The sequence below is a fragment of the Arachis hypogaea genome, chromosome 5 (genome assembly GCF_003086295.3).
Source record: "Arachis hypogaea cultivar Tifrunner chromosome 5, arahy.Tifrunner.gnm2.J5K5, whole genome shotgun sequence".
NCBI lineage: Eukaryota > Viridiplantae > Streptophyta > Magnoliopsida > Fabales > Fabaceae > Arachis > Arachis hypogaea.
This window is the reverse complement of record NC_092040.1, coordinates 81,194,356-81,218,033: the sequence shown is the minus strand read 5'-3', so window position 1 is coordinate 81,218,033 and position 23,678 is coordinate 81,194,356.

Below are 23,678 nucleotides of genomic sequence, written 5' to 3'. Positions count from 1 at the left end.
TTGAAAAAAATGAGGAGAGAGAAATTGGTTAGGATATTTCCGAAAATTTTGAGAAAAGATAAAATAGAAGATATGATTTGTAAAAGATAAATATGATAGGAAACAAATGTAATTGAAGATTGAAAAGATATAAAAGGTATTTGAAAAAGAGAAATTTGTTTTGAAAAAGATATTGTGAAGATTTGAAAAGATATTTATGAGTTGAAAAGATTTTAAGAAGGAAAATATAAATTTTTTTTTAAATCTTAAAAGGATAAGATTTGAAAAATTTTGAAATTGAAATCTGAATTTTTATAAAAAAAAAAATTCGAAAATATGGCTTAAAAATAGTTAGAAAAGATATTTTTTGAATTTTGAATTTTATGATGAAAGAGAAAAATACATAAGAGACACAAGACTTAAAATTTTTAGATCTAATGCTCCTTGTTTTCGAAAATTTTGGAGGGAAAACACCAAGGAACACCAAACATAAAAATTTTAAGATCAAAACACAAAGATGACTCAAGAACACTTTGAAGATTCACAAGAACACCAAGAACAAAAGAAAGAACACCAAACTTAAAATTTTTAGAAAACCACAATGAAATTTTCGAAAATGAAAGAAAGATTAACAAGAAAACACCAAACTTAAAGTTTGGTATAAGATTTAATCAAAGAAAAATTTTTTTGAAAAAGGTTTTAAAAAGGGAAGATACCCAATTGCCAAGAACATAAGCCAACGCTCCAGCCAACTGATTTACAAATGTAACGTGTTTTAATATTGTATATAAAAAGATTTATTTTTGAAAACTAATAATTTGAAATTGCACCATAAAAACACGAAAAATACACAAAACAAAACAAACCAAAGATCAAACAAGAGAAATTGACAAGAACAATTTGAAGATCAAGGAAGAACAAGAACATGCAATTCGAAAAATTAAGAGACAAGAAAAAACATGCAATTGACACCAAACTTAGAATAAGACACTAAACTCACGAAAAAAATTAGAAATTGATAAAGAAAAATAATATTTTTGAAAATTTTTTTTGAAAAGGGTATAAAGGACTCAGAATTTAATGACTCTATAACAACAAAAATAAATTATTCCTAATCTAAGCAACAAAATAAACCTTTAGTTGTTCAAACTCGAATAATCCCCGGCAACGGCGCCAAAAACTTGGTGCACGAAATTGCAATCACACTTTTGCAATCCGCACAACTAACCAGCAAGTGCACTGGGTCGTCCAAGTAATACCTTACGTGAGTAAGGGTCGATCCCACGGAGATTATTGGTTTAAAGCAAGCTATGTTTATTTTGTTATTCTTAGCCAGGATTTCAATTAAAATTATCAGTTTGAATTATTAGAAAAATAAAAGAGCGTGAATGAATTACTTGTAATGCAGTAATGGAGAATATGTTGGGGTTTTGGAGATGCTTTGTCCTCTGAATCCCTGCAATATAATATTCAACTCAATAACATAATTGCAAATTTCCTTCCATGGCAAGCTCTATGTAGGGTGTCACTGTTGTCAATGGCTACTTCCCATCCTCTCAGTGAAAATGGTCCAGATGCTCTATCACAGCACGGCTAATCATCTGTCGGTTCTCAATCAGGTTGGAATAGAATCCAATGATTCTTTTGGGTCTGTCACTAACGCCCAGCCTTTAGGAGTTTGAAGCTCGTCACAGTCATTCAATCCCGGAATCCTATTTGGAATACCACAGACAAGGTTAGACTTTCCGGATTCTCATGAATGCCGCCATCAATCCGGCCTATACCACAAAGATTCTGATTAAGGAATCTAAGAGATATTCATTCAATCTGATGTAGAACGGAGGTGGTTGTCAGACACACGTTCATGGGTTGAGGAAGGTGATGAGTGTCACGGATCATCACCTTCTCCATAATTAAGCGCGAATGAACATCTTAGATAGAAACATGCATATGTGAATGGAAAAATATAAGTAATTGCATTAATTCATCGAGACGCTACAGAGCTCCTCACCGCCAACAATGGAGTTTAGAGACTCATGCCGTCAAAGAGTATGTAGTTCAGATCTGAAAATGTCATGAGGTACAAAATAAGTCTCTAAACGTTGTTTAAATAGTAAACTAGTAACCTAGGTTTACAAAATATGAGTAAACTAAGATAATTGGTGCAGAAATCCACTTCTGGGGCCCACTTGGTGTGTGCTGGGGCTGAGACTTAAGCCTCTCACGTGCTTGGGCTGTTTTTGGAGTTGAACGCCAGGTTGTAACGTGTTTTGGGCATTGAACTCCAACTTGTAACCTGTTTCTGGCGCTGGATGCCAGACTGTAACATGGAACTGGCGTTGAACGCCAGTTTACGTCGTCTATCTTTGCGCAAAGTATAGACTATTATCTATTGTTGGAAAGTCCTGGATGTCTACTTTCCAACCCAATTGAGAGCGCGTCAATTGGACTCCTGTAGCTCCAGAAAATCCATTCCGAGTGCAGGGAGGTCAGGATCCAACAGCATCAGCAGTCCTTTTTCAGCCTAAATCAGATTTTTGCTCAGCTCCCTCAATTTCAGTCAGAAAATACCTGAAATCACAGAAAAACACACAAACTCATAGTAAAGTCCAGAAATATGATTTTTGCCTAAAAACTAATGATATTCTACTAAAAACTAATTAAAACATACTAAAATCTACATGAAATTACCCCCAAAAAGCGTATAAAATATCCGCTCATCACAACACCAAACTTAACTCGTTGCTTGTCCCCAAGCAACTAGATAAATAAAAGAGGAAAAAAAGAAGTCAAGAAGCAATAATATCTCAGAGTTTTAAGTGAAGCCCAGATTCTAATTAGATGAGCGGGACTAGTAGCTTTTTGCCTCTGAACAATTTTGGCATCTCACTTTATCCTTTGAAATTCAGAATGGTTGGCATCCATAGGAACTTAGAATTCAGATAGTGTGATTGATTCTCCTAGTTTATCATGTTGATTCTTGAACATAGCAACGTTTATGAGTCTTGGCCGTGACCCTAAGCATTTTGTTTTCCAGTATTACCACCGGATACATAAATGCCACAGACACATGACTGGGTGAACCTTTTCATATTGTGACTCAGCTTTGCTAAAGTCCCCAGTTAGAGGTGTCCATAGCTCTTAAGCACACTCTTTTTGCTTTGGATCACGACTTTAACCACTCGGTCTCAAGCTTTTCACTTGGACTTGCATGCCACAAGCACATGGTTAGGGACAGCTTGATTTAGCCGCTTAGGCCTGGATTTATTTCCTTGGGCCCTCCTATCCATTGATGCTCAAAGCCTTGGATCCTTTTTACCCCTGCCTTTTAGTTTTAAGGGCTATTGGCTTTTTCTGCTTGCTTTTTCTTTTTTTTTTCTTTTTTTTGCACAAGCGTTTGCTTTTTCACTGCTTTTTCTTACTTCAAGAATCATTTTTTTTATTTTTCAGATCATCAATAACATTTCTCTTTTTCATCATTCTTTCAAGAGCCAACAATTTTAACATTCATAAACAACAAGATAAAAAATATGCACTGTTCAAGCATTCATTCAGAAGACAAAAAGTATTGCCACCACATATAAATAATTAGAATTTTTCTTATTAAGAACTCGAAAAAAATATTGCCTCTTTATTCTAAAAATCTACTATCTTATTCATGTTTGATGATGATGAGAAAAATAAATTATAACTTAATTGGAATTAAAATCAAAGTAGAGATACTAATTACTACTACTAATATATAACTTCTAAGGTAAATTCCTAATAAGAACAGTTATCACAGAGTTAAGGCAAAGATTAGAACTCAACGACCTTTATTTTGGGAAGTGGATGTTCCTGTAGTCTGTGGGGTGCTTGGTCCTTCAAGAGATAATTTCTGATGCTTCAGTTCCTTTAAGTCACATCCTTGCTCTTCCTCCTCCCCACAATCCTGGCGTTAAACGCCCAAATGCTGCATGTTTTGGGCGTTAAACGCCCAATTGCTGCTTCTCTTGGACGTTCAACGCCCAGCTGTTGCTTCTTTCTGGCGTTGAACGCCAGGAAGTCCTTTGTCACTGGGTGTTTTTCTGAATTCCCAGGACGCTGTCAATCTGGTGTTAAACGCCCAGAAGGTGCTTCTTTCTGGCGTTCAACGCCCAGAAGATGCTCCTTTCTGGTGTTTAACGCCCAGATGGCTACCCTCACTGGCGTTGAACGCCCAGTGGGTGCTTCTTTTGGGCGTTCAACGCCCAAAATGTTTCTTACTGGTTTTTTCACGCCAGTGAGCTTCCAAATTTCCTTGTAACTTTGTGAATTCAAGCAATTGCTATTTTACCTTGAAGATACCTGACATATACCTGTAAAAAAAATCAATTAATTAACAAATACTTTGTAAATGGCCGGGTTGCCTCCCAGCAAGCGCTTCTTTATTGTCAATAGCTAGACTATTACTGAGCTTTAATCAAGCCTCAGTTTTGAGCATTCTTGCTCAAATTTGCCTTCAAGATAATGTTTGACTCTCTGTCCATTAACAATGAACTTTTTATTAGAATCATTATCCTGAAGCTCTACGTATCCATACGGTGACACGCTTGTAATCACATATGGACCTCTCCACCGTGACTTCAATTTCCTGGAGAATAATCTGAGCCTAAAATTAAATAGCAGAACTTATTGCCTTGGCTCAAAGATTCTGGATGACAATTTCTTATCATGCCATCTTTTTGCTTTCTCTTTATATATTTTGCATTCTCGAAAGCATTGAGTCTAAATTCCTCTAGCTCATTTAACTGGAGCAATCGTTTTTCTCCAGCTAACTTGGCATCAAGGTTCAGGAATCTAGTTGCCCAGTAGGCCTTATGTTCCAGTTCCACTGGCAAGTGACATGCCTTTCCATACACAAGCTGGTATGGAGAGGTCCCTATAGGGGTCTTGAATGCTGTTCTGTATACCCATAGAGCATCATCCAAGCTTCTTGCCCAATCCATTCTACGGTTAATTACAGTCCATTCCAGGATTCTTTTGAGTTCTCTATTTGAGACTTCAGCTTGCCCATTAGTCTGTGGGTGATATGGAGTGGCCACCCTGTGGCTAACTCCATAACGAACCAAAGCAGAATAGAGCTGTTTATTGCAGAAATGAGTGCCCCCATCACTGATTAGTACTCTAGGGGTGCCAAATCTGCTGAAGATGTGTTTCTGGAGGAATTTTAACATTGTCTTATTGTCATTAGTGGGTGTAGCAATAGCTTCTACCCATTTGGATACATAATCCACCGCCACCAGAATATAAGTGTTTGAGTATGATGGTGGAAAAGGTCCCATGAAGTGAATACCCCATACATCAAACAACTCAATCTCCAAGATCCCTTGTTGAGGCATGGCATAACTGTGAGGCAGATTGCCAGATCTTTGCCAACTGTTGCAATTAAGCATAAACACTCGGGAATCTTTATAGAGAGTAGGCCAGTAGAAGCCACATTGGAGGACTCTTGTGGCTATTCGCTCACTTCCAAAATGTCCTCCATACTATAATCCATGGCAGTGCCATAGGATCCTCTGCGCTTCTTCTTTAGGAACACATCTACGAATTACTCCGTCTGCACATCTCTTGAAGAGATATGGTTCATCCCAAAGATAGTACTTTACATCCGTGATCAACTTCTTTGGTTGCTGCCTACTGTACTCTTTGGGTATGAACCTTACTGCCTTGTAGTTTGCAATGTCTGCAAACCATGGCACTTCCTGGATGGCAAAGAGTTGCTCATCCGGAAAGGTTTCAGAGATCTCAGTAAGAGGGAGGGACGCCCCTTGTACCGGTTCTATTCGGGACAGGTGATCTGCTACTTGGTTTTCTGTCCCTTTTTCTGTCTCTTATTTCTATATCAAACTCTTGCAGAAGTAACACCCATCTGATAAGTCTGGGTTTTGAATCTTGCTTTGTGAGTAGATATTTAAGAGCAGCATGATCAGTGTACACAATCACTTTTGATCCTACTAAATAGGATCTAAACTTGTCAATAGCGTAAACCACTGCAAGCAGCTCTTTTTCTGTGGTTGTGTATTTCTTCTGTGCGTCATTTAAAACACGACTGGCATAGTAAATGACGTGCAGAAGCTTGTCATGTCTCTGTCCCAACACTGCACCAATGGCATGGTCACTAGCATCACACATTAATTCAAATGGTAATGTCCAGTCTGGTGCAGAGATGACTGGTGTTGTGACCAGCTTAGCTTTCAGAGTCTCAAATGCCCGTAGACACTCCTTATCAAAGATAAATGGCGTGTCAGCAGCTAGCAGATTACTTAGAGGTTTGGCAATTTTTGAAAAATCCTTTATAAACCTCCTCTAGAATCCTGCATGCCCCAGAAAGTTTCTGATTACCTTAACATTGGCTGGTGGTGGTAATTTTTCAATTACCTCTACCTTAGCTTGATCCACCTCTATTCCCTTGTTCGAGATTTTGTGCCCAAGGACAATTCCTTCAGTCACCATAAAGTGACATTTCTCCCAGTTTAAAACTAGGTTGGTCGCTTGGCATCTCTTTAGAACAAGTGCTAGATGGTCAAGACAGGAGCTGAATGAGTCTCCAAATACTGAAAAGTCATCCATGAAGACTTCCAGAAATTTTTCCACCATATCAGAGAAAATTGAGAGCATGAACCTTTGAAAGGTTGCAGGTGCATTGCACAAGCTAAATGGCATCCTTCTGTATGAAAATACTCTGGATGGACATGTGAATGCTGTTTTCTCTTGATCTTTTGGATCTACTGTAATTTGATTATAACCTGAATATCCATCCAGGAAGCAGTAGTATTCATGACCTGCTAGTCTTTCTAGCATCTGGTCTTTGAATGGTAAAGGAAAATGATCCTTTCTGGTAGCTGTATTGAGCCTTCTATAATCAATACACATACGCCATCCTGTAACTGTTCTTGTAGGAACCAGTTCATTTTTTTCATTATGAACCACTGTCATGCCACCTTTCTTAGGGACGACTTGGACAGGGCTTACCCAGAGGCTATCAGAAATAGGATAAATAATCCCAGCCTCAAGTAACTTAGTGACCTATTTCTGCACCACCTCCTTCATGGCTGGATTCAGCCGCCTTTGTGGTTGAACCACTGGCTTGGCGTCACCCTCCAGTAAGATCTTGTGCAAGCATCTGGCTGGGCTAATGCCCTTGAGATCATTGATGGACCACCCAAGAGCTGTCTTGTGTGTCCTTAGCACTTGAATTAGTGCTTCCTCTTCCTGTGGCTCTAAGGTAGAGCTTATGATTACAGGAAAGGTATCACCTTCTCCCAGAAATGCATATTTCAGGGATGGTGGTAATGGTTTGAGCTCGAGTTTGGGAGGTTTTTCCTCTTCCTGAGGGATTTTCAGAGGTTCTACTATTCTCTCTGGTTCCTCCAGATCAGGCTGAACATCTTTAAAGATATCCTCTAGCTCTAATTCGAGACTCTCAGCCATATTGACCTCTTTTACGAGAGAGTCAATAATATCAACGCTCATGCAGTCATTTTGGGTGTCTAGATGCTGCATGGCTTTGACAACATTCAACTTGAACTCATCCTCATTGACTCTCAGGGTTACTTCCCCATTTTGAACATCAATGAGGGTTCGGCCAGTTGCTAGGAAAGGTCTTCCCAGAATGAGAGTTGCACTCTTGTGCTCCTCCATTTCCAGCACCACAAAGTCAGTGGGAAAGGCAAATGGCCCAACCTTGACAATCATGTCTTCAATCACGCTTGATGGGTATTTAATGAAGCCATCAGCAAGTTAGAGACATATCCGAGTTGGTTTAACTTCATCAGTCAACCTAAGCTTTCTGATAGTAGCTGCAGGTATTAGATTAATACTTGCCTCAATATCACATAGAGCTTGCTTGGTACAAGTACCTTCTAATGTGCATGGTATCATAAAGCTTTTCGGATCTTTAAGCTTCTTAGGTAAGCTTTTCAGAATGACTGCACTGCATTCTTCAGTGAGGTAAACTTTCTCAGTTTCCCTCCAATCCTTCTTATGACTTAAGATCTCTTTCATGAACTTTGCATAAGAGGGTATTTGCTCAAGTGCCTCTGCAAACGGAATCTTTATTTCAAGAGTCCTGAGATAGTCTGCAAAGCGGGCAAATTGCTTATCCTGTTCCGCTTGGCAGAGTTTCTTAGGATAAGGCATTTTGGCTTTATATTCCTCAACCTTAGTTGCTGTAGGTTTATTGCCTACAGGTGTGGGCTGAGAAGCCTTTTTAGAGGGCTTATTATCAGCACTTGTATGTGTCTGATCTCCCACTGGCATTCGAATGCCAGGGGTGGAAGCTGGAGTGGCGTTAGACGCCAGCTCCTTACCTGTTAGAACTGTGCTTCCTTTGGGCATTCAACGCCAATTCATTGCTTATTTCTGGCGTTGAACGCCAAGACTGAGCATGGTCTGGGCATTCAGCGCCAGCTTTCCCCCCATTTTCTGGCGTTTGGGCGCCAGAGTCATTCCTTTCTGAGCTCTGATTGTCCTCAGATGGATTTTGGGTGGTTTGCTCATTTCTTGGCTTCCTGCTACCTTGAAGTGAGGTATTTAATGTTTTCCCACTCCTTAATTGAACTGCTTGGCATTCTTCTGTTATTTGTTTTGATAACTACTGTTCTGTCTGCTTCAACTGTATTTCCATACTCATATTAGCCATTCTTGTTTCTAGTAGTATCTCCTTGAATTCGACTAACTGTTTTGTTAGAAAATCTAATTGTTGATTGAATTCAGCAGCTTGATCTGCAGGACTGAGTTCAGCAGTTACTGTTTTAGCCTCTTTGTTAATGGAAGATTCCCTGCTTAGGTACAGATGCTGATTTCTGGCAACTGTATCAATGAGCTCTTGAGCTTCTTCTATTGTCTTCCTCATGTGTATAGATCCACCAGCTGAGTGATCTAGAGAAATCTGAGCTCTTTCTGTAAGCCCATAGTAGAAGATGTCTAATTGCACCCACTCTGAAAACATTTCAGAGGGACATTTTCTTAGCATCTCTCTGTATCTCTCCCAGGCATCATAAGGGGATTCATTATCTCCTTGTTTGAAGCCTTGGATGCTTAGCCTTAGCTGTGTCATCCGTTTTGGAGGAAAATAGTGATTCAGGAATTTTTCTGACAGCAGTTTCCATGTCTTTATGCTGTCCTTAGGTTGGTTATTTAACCACCTCTTAGCTTGGTTCTTTACAGCAAATGGAAACAGTAATAATCTGTAGACATCCTGATCTACTTCCTTATCATGTACTGTGTTAGCAATTTGTAAAAATTGTTCCAGAAACTCTGTAGGTTCTTCCTGTGGAAGACCGGAATATTGGCAACTTTGCTGCACCATGATAATGAGCTGAGGATTCAACTCAAAGCTACTGACTCCGATGGAGGGTATACAGATACTACTCCCATATGAAGCAGTAGTGGGGATAGCATATGACCCCAGAGTCCTTCTGGACTGTTCATTTCCACTTAGTTCCATGATGGAGCAAGGGAGATCATATGGATGTTGATATTATTTATTTTATTAAAAAATTTTTTATATATATATTTGAAATAATAAAATAAAATAAAATAAAATGAAATGAAATAAATAAAAAAAATGAAATAAAAATGAAAATAAAAATAAAATAAAAATTTGAAAATATTTTATGAAGATTTTTGAAAAAAATGAGGAGAGAGAAATTGGTTAGAATATTTCCGAAAATTTTGAGAAAAGATAAGATAGAAGATATGATTTGTAAAAGATAAATATGATAGGAAACAGATGTAATTGAAGATTGAAAAGATATAAAAGGTATTTGAAAAAGATAAATTTGTTTTGAAAAAGATATTGTGAAGATTTGAAAAGATATTTATGAGTTGAAAAGATTTTAAGAAGGAAAATATAAATTTTTTTTTTAATCTTAAAAGGATAAGATTTGAAAAATTTTGAAATTGAAATCTGAATTTTTATAAAAAAAATTCAAAAATATGGCTTAAAAATAGTTAGAAAAGATTTTTTTTGAATTTTGAATTTTATGATGAAAGAGAAAAATACATAAGAGACACAAGACTTAAAATTTTTAGATCTAATACTCCTTGTTTTCGAAAATTTTGGAGGGAAAACACCAAGGAACACCAAACATAAAAATTTTAAGATCAAAACACAAAGATGACTCAAGAACACTTTGAAGATTCACAAGAACACTAAGAACAAAAGAAAGAACACCAAACTTAAAATTTTTAGAAAACCACAATGAAATTTTCGAAAATGAAAGAAAGATTAACAAGAAAACACCAAACTTAAAGTTTGGTATAAGATTTAATCAAAGAAAAATTTTTTTGAAAAAGGTTTTAAAAAGGGAAGATACCCAATTGCCAAGAACATAAGCCAACGCTCCAGCCAACTGATTTACAAATGTAACGTGTTTTAATATTGTATATAAAAAGATTTATTTTTGAAAACTAATAATTTGAAATTGCACCATAAAAACACGAAAAATACACAAAACAAAACAAACCAAAGATCAAACAAGAGAAATTGACAAGAACAATTTGAAGATCAAGGAAGAACAAGAACATGCAATTCGAAAAATTAAGAGACAAGGAAAAACATGCAATTGACTCCAAACTTAGAATAAGACACTAAACTCACGAAAAAAATTAGAAATTGATAAAGAAAAATAATATTTTTGAAATTTTTTTTTGAAAAGTGTATAAAGGACTCAGAATTTAATGACTCTATAACAACAAAAATAAATTATTCCTAATCTAAGCAACAAAATAAACCTTTAGTTGTTCAAACTCGAATAATCCCCGGCAACGGCGCCAAAAACTTGGTGCACGAAATTGCAATCACACTTTTGCAATCCGCACAACTAACCAGCAAGTGCACTGGGTCGTCCAAGTAATACCTTACGTGAGTAAGGGTCGATCCCACGGAGATTATTGGTTTAAAGCAAGCTATGTTTATTTTGTTATTCTTAGCCAGGATTTCAATTAAAATTATCAGTTTGAATTATTAGAAAAATAAAAGATCGTGAATTAATTACTTGTAATGCAGTAATGGAGAATATGTTAGGGTTTTGGAGATGCTTTGTCCTCTGAATCCCTGCAATATAATATTCAACTCAATAACATAATTGCAAATTTCCTTCCATGGCAAGCTCTATGTAGGGTGTCACTGTTGTCAATGGCTACTTCCCATCCTCTCAGTGAAAATGGTCCAGATGCTCTATCACAGCACGGCTAATCATCTGTCGGTTCTCAATCAGGTTGGAATAGAATCCAATGATTCTTTTGGGTCTGTCACTAACGCCCAGCCTTTAGGAGTTTGAAGCTCGTCACAGTCATTCAATCCCGGAATCCTATTTGGAATACCACAGACAAGGTTAGACTTTCCGGATTCTCATGAATGCCGCCATCAATCCGTCTTATACCACGAAGATTCTGATTAAGGAATCTAAGAGATATTCATTCAATATGATGTAGATCGGAGGTGGTTGTCAGACACACGTTCATGGGTTGAGGAAGGTGATGAGTGTCACGGATCATCACCTTCTCCATAATTAAGCGCGAATGAACATCTTAGATAGGAACACGCATATGTGAATGGAAAAATATAAGTAATTGCATTAATTCATCGAGACGCTGCAGAGCTCTTCACCCCCAACAATGGAGTTTAGAGACTCATGCCATCAAAGAGTATGTAGTTCAGATCTGAAAATGTCATGAGGTACAAAATAAGTCTCTAAAAGTTGTTTAAATAGTAAACTAGTAACCTAGGTTTACAGAATATGAGTAAACTAAGATAATTGGTGCAGAAATCCACTTCTGGGGCCCACTTGGTGTGTGCTGAGGCTGATACTTAAGCCTCTCACGTGCTTGGGCTGTTTCTGGAGTTGAACACCAGGTTGTAACGTGTTTTGGGCGTTGAACTCCAACTTGTAACCTGTTTCTGGCGCTGGACGCCAGACTGCAACATGGAACTAGAGATGAATGCCAGTTTACGTCATTTATCTTTGAGCAAAGCATAGACTATTATATATTGCTGGAAAGTCCTGGATGTCTACTTTCCAACCCAATTGAGAGCGCATCAATTGGACTCTTGTAGCTCTAGAAAATCCATTCCGAGTGCACGGAGGTCAGGATCCAACAGCATCAGCAGTCCTTTTTCAGCCTAAATCAGATTTTTGCTCAGCTCCCTCAATTTCAGTCAGAAAATACCTAAAATCACAGAAAAACACAAAAACTCAAAGTAAAGTCCAGAAATATGATTTTTGCCTAAAAACTAATGATATTCTACGAAAAACTAATTAAAACATACTAAAATCTACATGAAATTACCCCCAAAAAGCGTTTAAAATATCCGCTCATCAGTTTTACTTTCATGTATTTTTTTCCTTTTGATTTTACTGAGTGATGTGTGGAAAACGATCCAACACAAAACTCACCGGCAAGTGTACCGGGTCGCATCAAGTAATAATAACTCACATGAGTGAGGTCGATCCCACAGGGATTGAAGGATTGAGAAATTTTAGTTTAGTGGTTGATTTAGTCAAGCGAATCAAGTTTTGGTTGAGTGGGTTGTATTTAACAGAAGCTAAATTGCTTGAAATGTAAAGGGAGAAGGGAAATTGCAGTAAATTAAAGGACAGGAAAGTAAAATAGACTGAATCTTAAAGAACAAGAAATTAAATGACTGAAACTTAAAGTGCAAGAAATGTAAATTGCAGTAGCTTAAATGGCAAGAAATATAAATTGCTTGAATGTAAAAGGGAATTAAGGACTGGGATTACAGAATCTAAACAAAGAGAAAGTAAATTGCACAAAGTTAATATAGCAGGAATTGAATTGGCAGCAATGAAAGCTTAAACAGAAAATTTAAGTAAAATGCAGCAAGGTTCACAGAAGAACCCAAGTAAATTGTGATCTCAGGACTCAAGAGCTTAGGTAGCAGAGCCTAAAACCCAATTTCCTTCCCAGATCCGAGTTATCAAAGCAATTGACAGAAAATTAAAGAAGAAGCAGTAGAAGAGAATGTAAATTGATTCAATTATGCAGAAAAGAAAATAAAGAGTTCTTGAGTGAGGATTGAGACAGAATTTCCTCAATTCCCAACACCCAAGAATTAAAACAAAGAAATTAAAAAGACCCAAGCAAGAACAAGGAAGAAGAGAGATCAATTCTCCTCCCCAATTCTCTGAAATCTCGGTTCAGTCTCTCAAGGAAAGTCACAAAAAATTCAAAGCTCAAAGAAAGTATAAAATTTAAAAGCTAAGCCAAAGGTAAGTCAAAGGTCCTAATTACATCCAACTAGCTTCTATTTATACACTTTCTATTCTTGGATTTTGGGATTTGGATGGGCTTTTGATTTGGTGAAGAAATGAATTAAAATGGGGTTTTAATTTGGATTTTCGGCCCATGAAAAGTTGCTCTCAGGAGGCTGCCCTGCCCTTGTGGAGGGCAGGGCAGAAAATTGATGTTTGGTGCGTTGCTGGTGCGGGCGTGGTGCAGTCTGGTGCGGCCTTGGTGCGTCAAACGCTGCCCTGCCCGCGCCAAGGGCAGGGCAGGAAATGTTGGTGCGCCAGAAATTGCCTTGGTGCTGCCAGAATCAAGAATTGGTGCGCCAGAATCAAAAATTGGTGCGCCAGAAATTGCTTTGGTGCATAGGATGCTGCCCTGCCCTCGCGGAGGGCAGGGCAGGAAATTTTGGTGCTGCCAGGGTCGAGCTTGGTGCGTGCTGGTGCTGCCAGGAATGAGCCTTGGTGCGCCAGATTTGAGTTTTGGTGCGCCAGCTCCATGCATCATCAAAATGCTGCCCTGCCCTCCGCGAGGGCAGGGCAGTGGTGCCACTTTGCTGTCCCGTGTTCAAAACACGGCTGGGACACACGTTCAATTAATTTCCTTGGTTTCTTGGCACGGCACTCAACCTTAGTTCTTTGCTTCTTCCTTGGTCCGTGTTTGAGTCTTGTGGCATGCATGGGTGACATTTTTCCTTTGATTTTCTTCCTTGGTGAGCCCGATACTGCCCTTGTGGAGGGCAGGGCAAGGTTCTCTTCTTCTTGGTTCCAAGGCACACTTTTGTGCTCTGCCCTTGTAGTGGGCAGGGCAGAGTTGCCTTCCTTGTTTGGTTTCCTTATGTTGCCCTCCTAGAGGGCAGTGTGCCCTTGTGGAGGGCAATGTTTGCCTCCCCCTTGCATGCGACACACTTCCTCTTGCCTTGACCACGCTTTCCTTTCCTTGGGCTACACTTCTTAGGCCACGCTTTTCCTTTTCTTTTCTTTTCTTCACCTATAATAAACCAAAACAACCACTCCAAGTATCACTAAATTCAAGAGGCTTATAAATCAATTAAAATTCAATTAAAATTAGCTTAAACCTCATGGATTATCATTAATTTCATGGTGGTTGCTTGATTTAGAGAAGTTATGCATTTTCACTCCAAATCACTTACTTAGGATGCAAGAAAGTGCATAAATGCTAACAAAACAAGTGAAATTAGCTTGAAAAATGGGTATATGATGACTTGTCATCACAACACCAAACTTAAATCTTGCTTGTCCCCAAGCAAGCATCAAAACTAAGAGAAATTGAAATGAATAAGAAAAGAATACATATCCTTATTATGCAGATAGCAGAACTTAATCTATGGGGTCATTATGCAGACAATGATAACTCAATTATTGTTGCTGTTACATGATATACATTTTGCATCAAAGGTTTGCTAAACTTGCTGTTATAAGACTCACTTTGTGATTCCTCCCTTGCTAACTTTTCTTGGCTTCCAATGCTTAACAAGCTTATTATTCTTTTTGGAGGTTTGGTGTCAAATGCTGCAGTATTAGCCTTTGGCTTTATTTGTTTCTTTCCTTTACTCAACATCTCTCCACCACAGACACTTGGCTCACTAATTCTTCCTAGGATCATTGATGCCCAGCATCTCTTTGGAGAACTAAATGTTCTGTATCTAAGTTGCTCTTTATTGTGGATTTTCAATTGGCCATCCCAAATCAGTTGATCTAAGTGACCAGGTTTTAAAATACCCCTTAGAATTTACTCATCCAAGCAGATCTTAGTACAAGAACACCACAGGCATTTGTCCTAAGGTTCAAGCTATTGGTGTCCAACCTTTATTCTTTGTTTTTTTCTTGCCATTTTGGCTTTTTCTTTCCATTTTCTTTCTGTTTTTGTTACCAAGGGCTTTTTCATTATTGAGAGGAGTCTTTGTAACAGCAAGCTAACTCACAATTGAATGAGAATGATATTATGCAACAATTATTTCATGAGTTATGCATTTAATCAAACACATATACCACCACCAACTTCCATTCATACTTATGCAACAGTGGATATTTCACTTTTCAATTCAAACCAAACTCTTTTATTTAAGCATATGGGAAACAAAACAATTTTTAAATCTAAGTGGTGGATAACAAGCATTATGCAGACTTAGCATTTTTAACAAACAATTTCACTTGCAACTAGATAAACACTTTAGCAAGACATACAATGGTTTCCAGATTCAAAACATTTCACAGCAGCAAGGATCAAGTTTAGATACAACCTTTGAAGTTGCAGCCCTTTGATTTTTCCTTCTGTTGTGTTCTCTTTGAGTTAAGATGCATAATGTCTTCAATTGTTGACTCATGTCCTGCATAATCCTCAAAGTTGCTTGCTTCTCAAGCCCTTAATTATATGGTTAGTATGCATAAACTGAGTATGGTTCCAGGATTGATTTTTGGAGTAGGGACACCAAACTTAATTGTTTACCACTGCCTCAGATGCAACAAGTCAACCATATTTGAAACCATGTATCCTTGCTAAGGGTTAATGAAATTAAAGCTAGAAAACAATTCAACAGTTGAATAATGTTTGATTGCTTGGAGCTAGAATCCTGCAAGAGGTGAGAATGTGTTTTTAAATGATATTTTGGTGGAACACCAAACTTAGAAGTTTTCATTCTCCCTCAAATTATTTTGGTGTGTAACACCAAACTTAGCTCCTTGCAATGCATACCAATTATTCAACATTTTTATTGGAAAAACTATGAAAAGAAACTACCTCAGGTTGGGTTGCCTCCCAACAAGCGCTCTTTGATTGTCACTAGCTTGACATCTTCTATTTTTGCTTCAAGGGGGATTTAGGTTCTGAACCTCCTTTTCTTTGTTCCATTGCCCCCCTAGATACAGTTTTGCTCTATGACCATTTGCTGTAAACCGACTCTTTGTTGCTTCATCTAGCAATTCAATACTCCCATAAGGAAAAACCTTAGTCACCAAGTATGGACCAGTCCACTTAGACTTAAGCTTGCCAGGGAATATCTTGAGCCGTGAGTTATACAGGAGTACTTGTTGTCCAGGTTTGAATTCTTTCTTCAAAATCTTCCTGTCATGCCATCTCTTAGCTTTCTCCTTGTATATCTTGGTATTTTCATAGGCTTCTAGCCTAAACTCATCTAGCTCATTCAGCTGCAACAATCTTTTCTCTCCTGCTGCTTCAGAATCCAAATTTAGAAGTTTAGTGGCCCAAAAGGCTTTGTGCTCAAGCTCTACAGGGAGATGACAAGATTTGCCATATAACAGTTGAAATGGGGACTTCCCAATAGGAGTTTTAAAAGCTGTTCTGTATGCCCAGAGTGCATCTTCCAACTTCCTAGCCCAATCCTTTCTTGTGCTGCCAACCGTTTTTTCTAGGATCTTCTTCAGTTCCCTGTTTGCTAATTCTGCCTGCCCATTAGTTTGAGGGTGATATGGTGTGGCTACCTTATGAATAACTCCATATTTGTGGAGAAGTTTCTCCATTTGTCTATTACAAAAATGACCACCACCATCACTGATGAGACCCTTGGGTACTCCATATCTAGTAAAGATGTGCTTCTTTAGGAATTGAAGGACAATTTGTGCATCACAGGTAGTTGTAGCTATGGCTTCCACCCATTTTGAAACATACTCCACTGCTACCAAGATATATCTAAATGAATAAGAAGGGGGAAAGGGTCCCATGAAATCAATGCCCCATAGATCAAACAATTCTACTTCCAAAATGAAGTTCTGTGGCATCTCATTCCTCCTTGTTAGTCCTCCTGCTCTTTGGCATTCATTACATTGGTGGACAAACTCCCTGGCATCTTTGAAGATGGTTGGCCAATAGAACCCACTTTGTAATATCTTTGCTGCTGTTCTTTCTGGACCAAAATGTCCACCATAAGCTGAGCCATGGCAATGCCATAATATATCTCTTATTTCACCTTCAGGAATACATCTCCTGATTATTCCATCAGAGCACCTTCTGAACAGATAGGGTTCATCCCACAAGAACTTCTTTGCTTCATTGATTAGTTTCCTCACTTGTTGCTTAGTGAATTCTTGCGGTATCTTTCTCCCTACTTTGTAGTTTGCTATATCAGCGAACCATGGTGTTTGTTGGATTTGCATGAGATGTTCATCCGGGAAGCTTTCATTCACAGGTAATGAGGCCTTTTGAATTGTTTCTGGTGGCAGCCTTGACAAATGATCAGCAACTAGATTTTCAGTGCCTTTCCTGTCCCTTACCTCAATATCAAATTCTTGTAAGAGTAGAATCCACCTGATAAGTCTTGGTTTAGCATCCTGCTTTGACATCAAATACTTGAGAGCAGCATGATCAGTATAAACCACAATTTTAGATCCTATCAAGTACGATCTAAACTTATCAAATGCATAGACTACAGCTAACAATTCCTTCTCTGTTGTAGTGTAATTTTTTTTAGCTTCATTTAATACTTTACTTGCATAATATATGACATGATGCAAGTTTCCCTTCTTCTGTCCAAGTACAGCACCAATTGCAATTTCACTTGCATCACACATGAGTTCAAATGGTAAGTTCCAATCCGGGGGTGTGATAATTGGTGCTATTGTGAGTTTGTGTTTTAGAGTTTCAAAAGCATGCTGGCAATTTTTATCAAAAACAAAAGGTTGATCAATCATCAAAAGGTTACTCAAAGGTTTGGCTATTTTAGAAAAATCTTTGATAAACCTTCTATAAAATCCTGCATGCCCCAAGAAACGTCTAACAGATTTCACATTAGTTGGTGGAGGGAGTTTTTCTATTATTTCCACTTTTGCCTTGTCAACCTCTATTCCTCTTTTTGAAACTTTATGACCAAGAACAATCCCCTCAGGTACCATGAAATGGCACTTCTCCCAGTTCAAAACCAAATTAGTTTCTTGGCACCGTTTCAAGACAAGAGTTAGATGGTTTAAGCAAGTATTGAAATTATCACCAAAAACAGAGAAGTCATCCATGAAAACCTCTAGAAATTTTTCAACCATATCTGAGAAAATGGAGAGCATATACCTTTGAAAAGTGGTTGGGGCATTGCATAACCCGAATGGCATTCTTCTATAGGCAAAAACTCCAACTGGGCATGTGAATGAAGTCTTTTCTTGGTCTTTTGGATCCACCACTATCTAATTATACCCAGAATAGCCATCCAAGAAGCAATAATAAGCATGGCCTGCCAACCTTTCAAGCATTTGATCAATGAAAGGAAGTGGAAAGTGATCCTTGCGTGTGGCATCATTCAACCTTCTATAGTCAATACACATCCTCCACCCTGTCACAGTTCTGGTGGGAATGAGTTCACTCCTCTCATTAATAATGACTGTCATCCCACCTTTCTTTGGTACCACTTGGACTGGGCTTATCCATGAGCTATCGGAAATAGGATATATGATTCCTGCATTCCATAATTTCATTACTTCCTTCTGGACAACTTCCTTCATTGCAGGATTTAGTCTTCTCTGAGGTTGAATTACTGCTTTGGAATTGTCCTCCAAAAGAATCTTATGCATGCATACTGTAGGGCTGATGCCTTTCAGGTCATCAATGGTCCATCCTAAGGCATCCTTGTGAGCTCTGAGAACATCAAGAAGCTCTCCTTCTTCTTTCTTTGTCAAGGATGAATTAATGATCACCGGGAGGCTCTCTGAGGTGCCAAGAAATGCATATTTGAGATGAGAAGGTAATGGCTTCAGTTCTTGCTTTTGCACCTCTTCTTTCTTGCTTGGTTCCACCTCTTTGTCTAGGGAAGCCTCAGCTACATGTTCCTCTATTGTTTCTTGATTGTCTTTTTCTTGCTCATGCTGATCAATGTCTAATATTTCTTCCACCAGGCTCTCTATCATATCCACCCTCAAATGATCTTCCTGTTCTGGAGGGTGTTGCATTGACTTAAAAACATTTATGATCATTTGCTCATTGTGTACTCTGAAAATCATTTCTCCTTTTTCCACATCTATAATGGCTCTTGCAGTTGCTAGAAATGGTCTGCCCAAGATGATTGAATTGTTGCCTTCCTCGTCAGTATCTAGGATTACAAAGTCCGCAGGGAAGATAAACTCTCCAACCTTTACTAGCAAATTTTCCACAATTCCATTCGGTGTTTTAATTGATCTGTCTGCCATGACTAGTGACATCCTGGTGGGTTTGAGTTCTTCTATGGCAAGCTTCTTCATCATGGACAAGGGCATCAAGTTGATACTAGCTCCAAGATCACAAAGAGCTTTATCCAAGGATAGTTTGCCTATAGTGCATGACACTACAAAGCTCCCTGGATCTTTAAGTTTTGGTGGGATTCCTTTTTGAAGCACAGCGCTACATTCCTCACTAAGCATCACCGTTTCCTTTTCATTCCAATCTCTTTTCTTGTTGATGAGCTCCTTTAGAAACTTGGCATATAGAGGCATTTGCTCCAAAGCCTCTGCCAAAGGTATGTTGATTTCCAACTTCTTGAAAGTCTCAAGAAATTTGTGGAAGTGCTGATCCTTTGTTTCTTTGTGAAATCTCTGTGGGTAAGGCAGTGGTGGTGTTGAGCTCTTCTCCACTTGATGTTGTCTTGGGGTTGGTTCTTCCATGATTTGCTTTCCTTTCTTCAGATTCTGTGGTTTGTTGTTCTCTTCTGTGAGTTCTCCTGGGACATTCTTGGTCATTATGTCCTTGTTGATGGCTTCATCATTCTTTGTTGGCTCAGTGTCATCATGCTTGGTTGCTCCTTGGTTGCCATCTGTTAACACTTTTCCACTTCTTAGTTGCACGACCTTGCATTCTTCCTTTGGGTTGGGAATGGTGTCACTAGGTAGTGAACTTGATGGCTTCTCAACAGAAATCTGTTTGGAGATTTGTCCAATCTGCCTCTCTAGGTTCTTCATGGAGGCTTCTTGGTTCTTTGTTGTCAATTCTTGGTTCTTCATCAGTTTCTCCATGAGCAGCTCTAGATTGGTGATCCTCTGGGATTCTTGTGAACTTGGTTGGTTTTGGGGTGTTGATGGATGATGATAGGTGTTTTGATTTGTTGGGTGGTTGTTAGGTGGATAATGGTTAGAGTTGGGGTAGTTATTTTGTGGTTTTCTATATGAGTTTTGGTTAGTGTTTGGCTGGGAGTTGTGGTTTGTGTTTTTCCAATTGTTCTGATTTGCGTTTCTTTGCCATGATTGTTGGTTTTGATTATGGTTGTCTCCCCATCTGAGGTTGGGATGGTTCTTCCAAGATGGATTGTAAGTATCCCCATAGACTTCATTTGTTCCAGGATTTTGGTTGTGCATGTATTGGACTTGCTCTTGCTGTTGCTCCTCTTGAGTTTCTTCATTTTGCACCCAAGTGGTTGGTGGTTGGCTTGTGGTGCTCACTGCTGCCACTTGCAAACCATCAATTCTTTTGGCCATTTGCTCAAACTGTTGTTGAATCTACTGCTGCATCATCTTGTTTTGAGCTAAAATTGAATCCACTCCTTCCAACTCCATTACTCCTCTTCTCTGTGATGGTTGGCGTTGTCTTTGATGAGCAAAGAAATATTGGTTGTTGGCCACCATATCAATGAGGTTTTGAGCTTCCTCTGTGGTCTTCATGAGTTGTAATGAGCCTCCGGCAGAGTGATCAAGAGCTTCTTGAGCTTTAAGAGTGAGTCCTTCATAGAAGTTCTGCAACTTGTCCCACTCAGTGAACATCTCTGGTGGACATTTCCTCAATAGAGCCTTATATCTTTCCCATGCTTCATATAAGTTCTCGGCCTCCAATTGAGTGAACGTTTGAACCTCAGTCTTCAACCTTAGGATTCTTTGAGGGGGATAAAATTTAGCAAGAAACTTGCTCACCAAGTCATCCCAAGTGTTGATGCTTTCTTTTGGAAAGGTCTCTAGCCATTGAGTAGCTTTATCTCTGAGAGAGAATGGGAAGAGCAGCAACTTGTAACTATCAGGAGGTACACCATTGGTTTTCACCGTGTCACAGATTCTCAAGAAGGTAGACAAATGTTGATTTGGATCCTCCAAAGGCCCTCCTCCAAAAGAGCAATTGTTTTGAACCAGAGTGATGAGTTGTGGCTTTAGTTCAAAATTGTTTGCATTGACATTAGGAGGAAGAATGCTACTTCCACAGTGTCTAGCATTTGCAAATGTGTATGAAGCCAAGACTCTTCGTTGTTGTTGATTATTGTTGGCTCCTTCTCCTGGTTGATTGAGATCTCCTTCCATTTCTTGGAATTCCTCCTCAGATTCTTCTTCTCCAATAACGTTCTTCCCTCTTTCAGCTCTTCTTATTCTCCGAAGAGTTCTTTGATCAATTTCAGAGATGATAGGGGAAGATCTTCCTGTACCTGACATACAAACACACAACAATAAACACACAAACTCAGAAAGCCAATGAAACTTCAATCTATAGCTAGAATGAAGTTTTAGTTAGTTTAAGCAAAAATTCAAACAGTTAGTGTGTTAGTAGGAATTAGAATAACAGAAAAGAAAAAGTGCTTAATCTAGACCTCCACTTCACTTAATCATTGTCAATCTATTTCAATCCCTGGCAACGGCGCCAAAAACTTGATGTGTGGAAAACGATCCAACACAAAACTCACCGGCAAGTGTACCGGGTCGCATCAAGTAATAATAACTCACATGAGTGAGGTCGATCCCACAGGGATTGAAGGATTGAGCAATTTTAGTTTAGTGGTTGATTTAGTCAAGCGAATCAAGTTTTGGTTGAGTGGGTTGTATTTAACAGAAGCTAAATTGCTTGAAATGTAAAGGGAGAAGGGAAATTGCAGTAAATTAAAGGACAGGAAAGTAAAATAGACTGAATCTTAAAGAACAAGAAATTAAATGACTGAAACTTAAAGTGCAAGAAATGTAAATTGCAGTAGCTTAAATGGCAAGAAATATAAATTGCTTGAATGTAAAAGGGAATTAAGGACTGGGATTACAGAATCTAAACAAAGAGAAAGTAAATTGCACAAAGTTAATATAGCAGGAATTGAATTGGCAGCAATGAAAGCTTAAACAGAAAATTTAAGTAAAATGCAGCAAGGTTCACAGAAGAACCCAAGTAAATTGTGATCTCAAGACTCAAGAGCTTAGGTAGCAGAGCCTAAAACCCAATTTCCTTCCCAGATCCGAGTTATCAAAGCAATTGACAGAAAATTAAAGAAGAAGAAGTAGAAGAGAATGTAAATTGATTCAATTATGCAGAAAAGAAAATAAAGAGTTCTTGAGTGAGGATTGAGACAGAATTTCCTCAATTCCCAACACCCAAGAATTAAAACAAAGAAATTAAAAAGACCCAAGCAAGAACAAGGAAGAAGAGAGATCAATTCTCCTCCCCAATTCTCTGAAATCTCGGTTCAGTCTCTCAAGGAAAGTCACAAAAAATTCAAAGCTCAAAGAAAGTATAAAATTTAAAAGCTAAGCCAAAGGTAAGTCAAAGGTCCTAATTACATCCAACTAGCTTCTATTTATACACTTTCTATTCTTGGATTTTGGGATTTGGATGGGCTTTTGATTTGGTGAAGAAATGAATTAAAATGGGGTTTTAATTTGGATTTTCGGCCCATGAAAAGTTGCTCTCAGGAGGCTGCCCTGCCCTTGTGGAGGGCAGGGCAGAAAATTGATGTTTGGTGCATTGCTGGTGCGGGCGTGGTGCAGTCTAGTGCGGCCTTGGTGCGTCAAACGCTGCCCTGCCCGTGCCAAGGGCAGGGCAGGAAATGTTGGTGCGCCAGAAATTGCCTTGGTGCTGCCAGAATCAAGAATTGGTGCGCCAGAATCAAAAATTGGTGCGCCAGAAATTGCTTTGGTGCATAGGATGCTGCCCTGCCCTCGCGGAGGGCAGGACAGGAAATTTTGGTGCTGCCAGGGTCGAGCTTGGTGCGTGCTGGTGCTGCCAGGAATGAGCCTTGGTGCGCCAGATTTGAGTTTTGGTGCACCAGCTCCATGCATCATCAAAATGCTGCCCTGCCCTCGCGGAGGGCAGGGCAGTGTTGCCACTTTGCTGTCCCGTGTTCAAAACACGGCTGGGACACACGTTCAATTAATTTCCTTGGTTTCTTGGCACGGCACTCAACCTTAGTTCTTTGCTTCTTCCTTGGTCCGTGTTCGAGTCTTGTGGCATGCATGGGTGACATTTTTCCTTTGATTTTCTTCCTTGGTGAGCCCGATACTGCCCTTGTGGAGGGCAGGGCAAGGTTCTCTTCTTCTTGGTTCCAAGGCACACTTTTGTGCTCTGCCCTTGTAGTGGGCAGGGCAGAGTTGCCTTCCTTGTTTGGTTTCCTTATGTTGCCCTCCTAGAGGGCAGTGTGCCCTTGTGGAGGGCAATGTTTGCCTCCCCCTTGCATGCGACACACTTCCTCTTGCCTTGACCACGCTTTCCTTTCCTTGGGCTACACTTCTTAGGCCACGCTTTTCCTTTTCTTTTCTTTTCTTCAC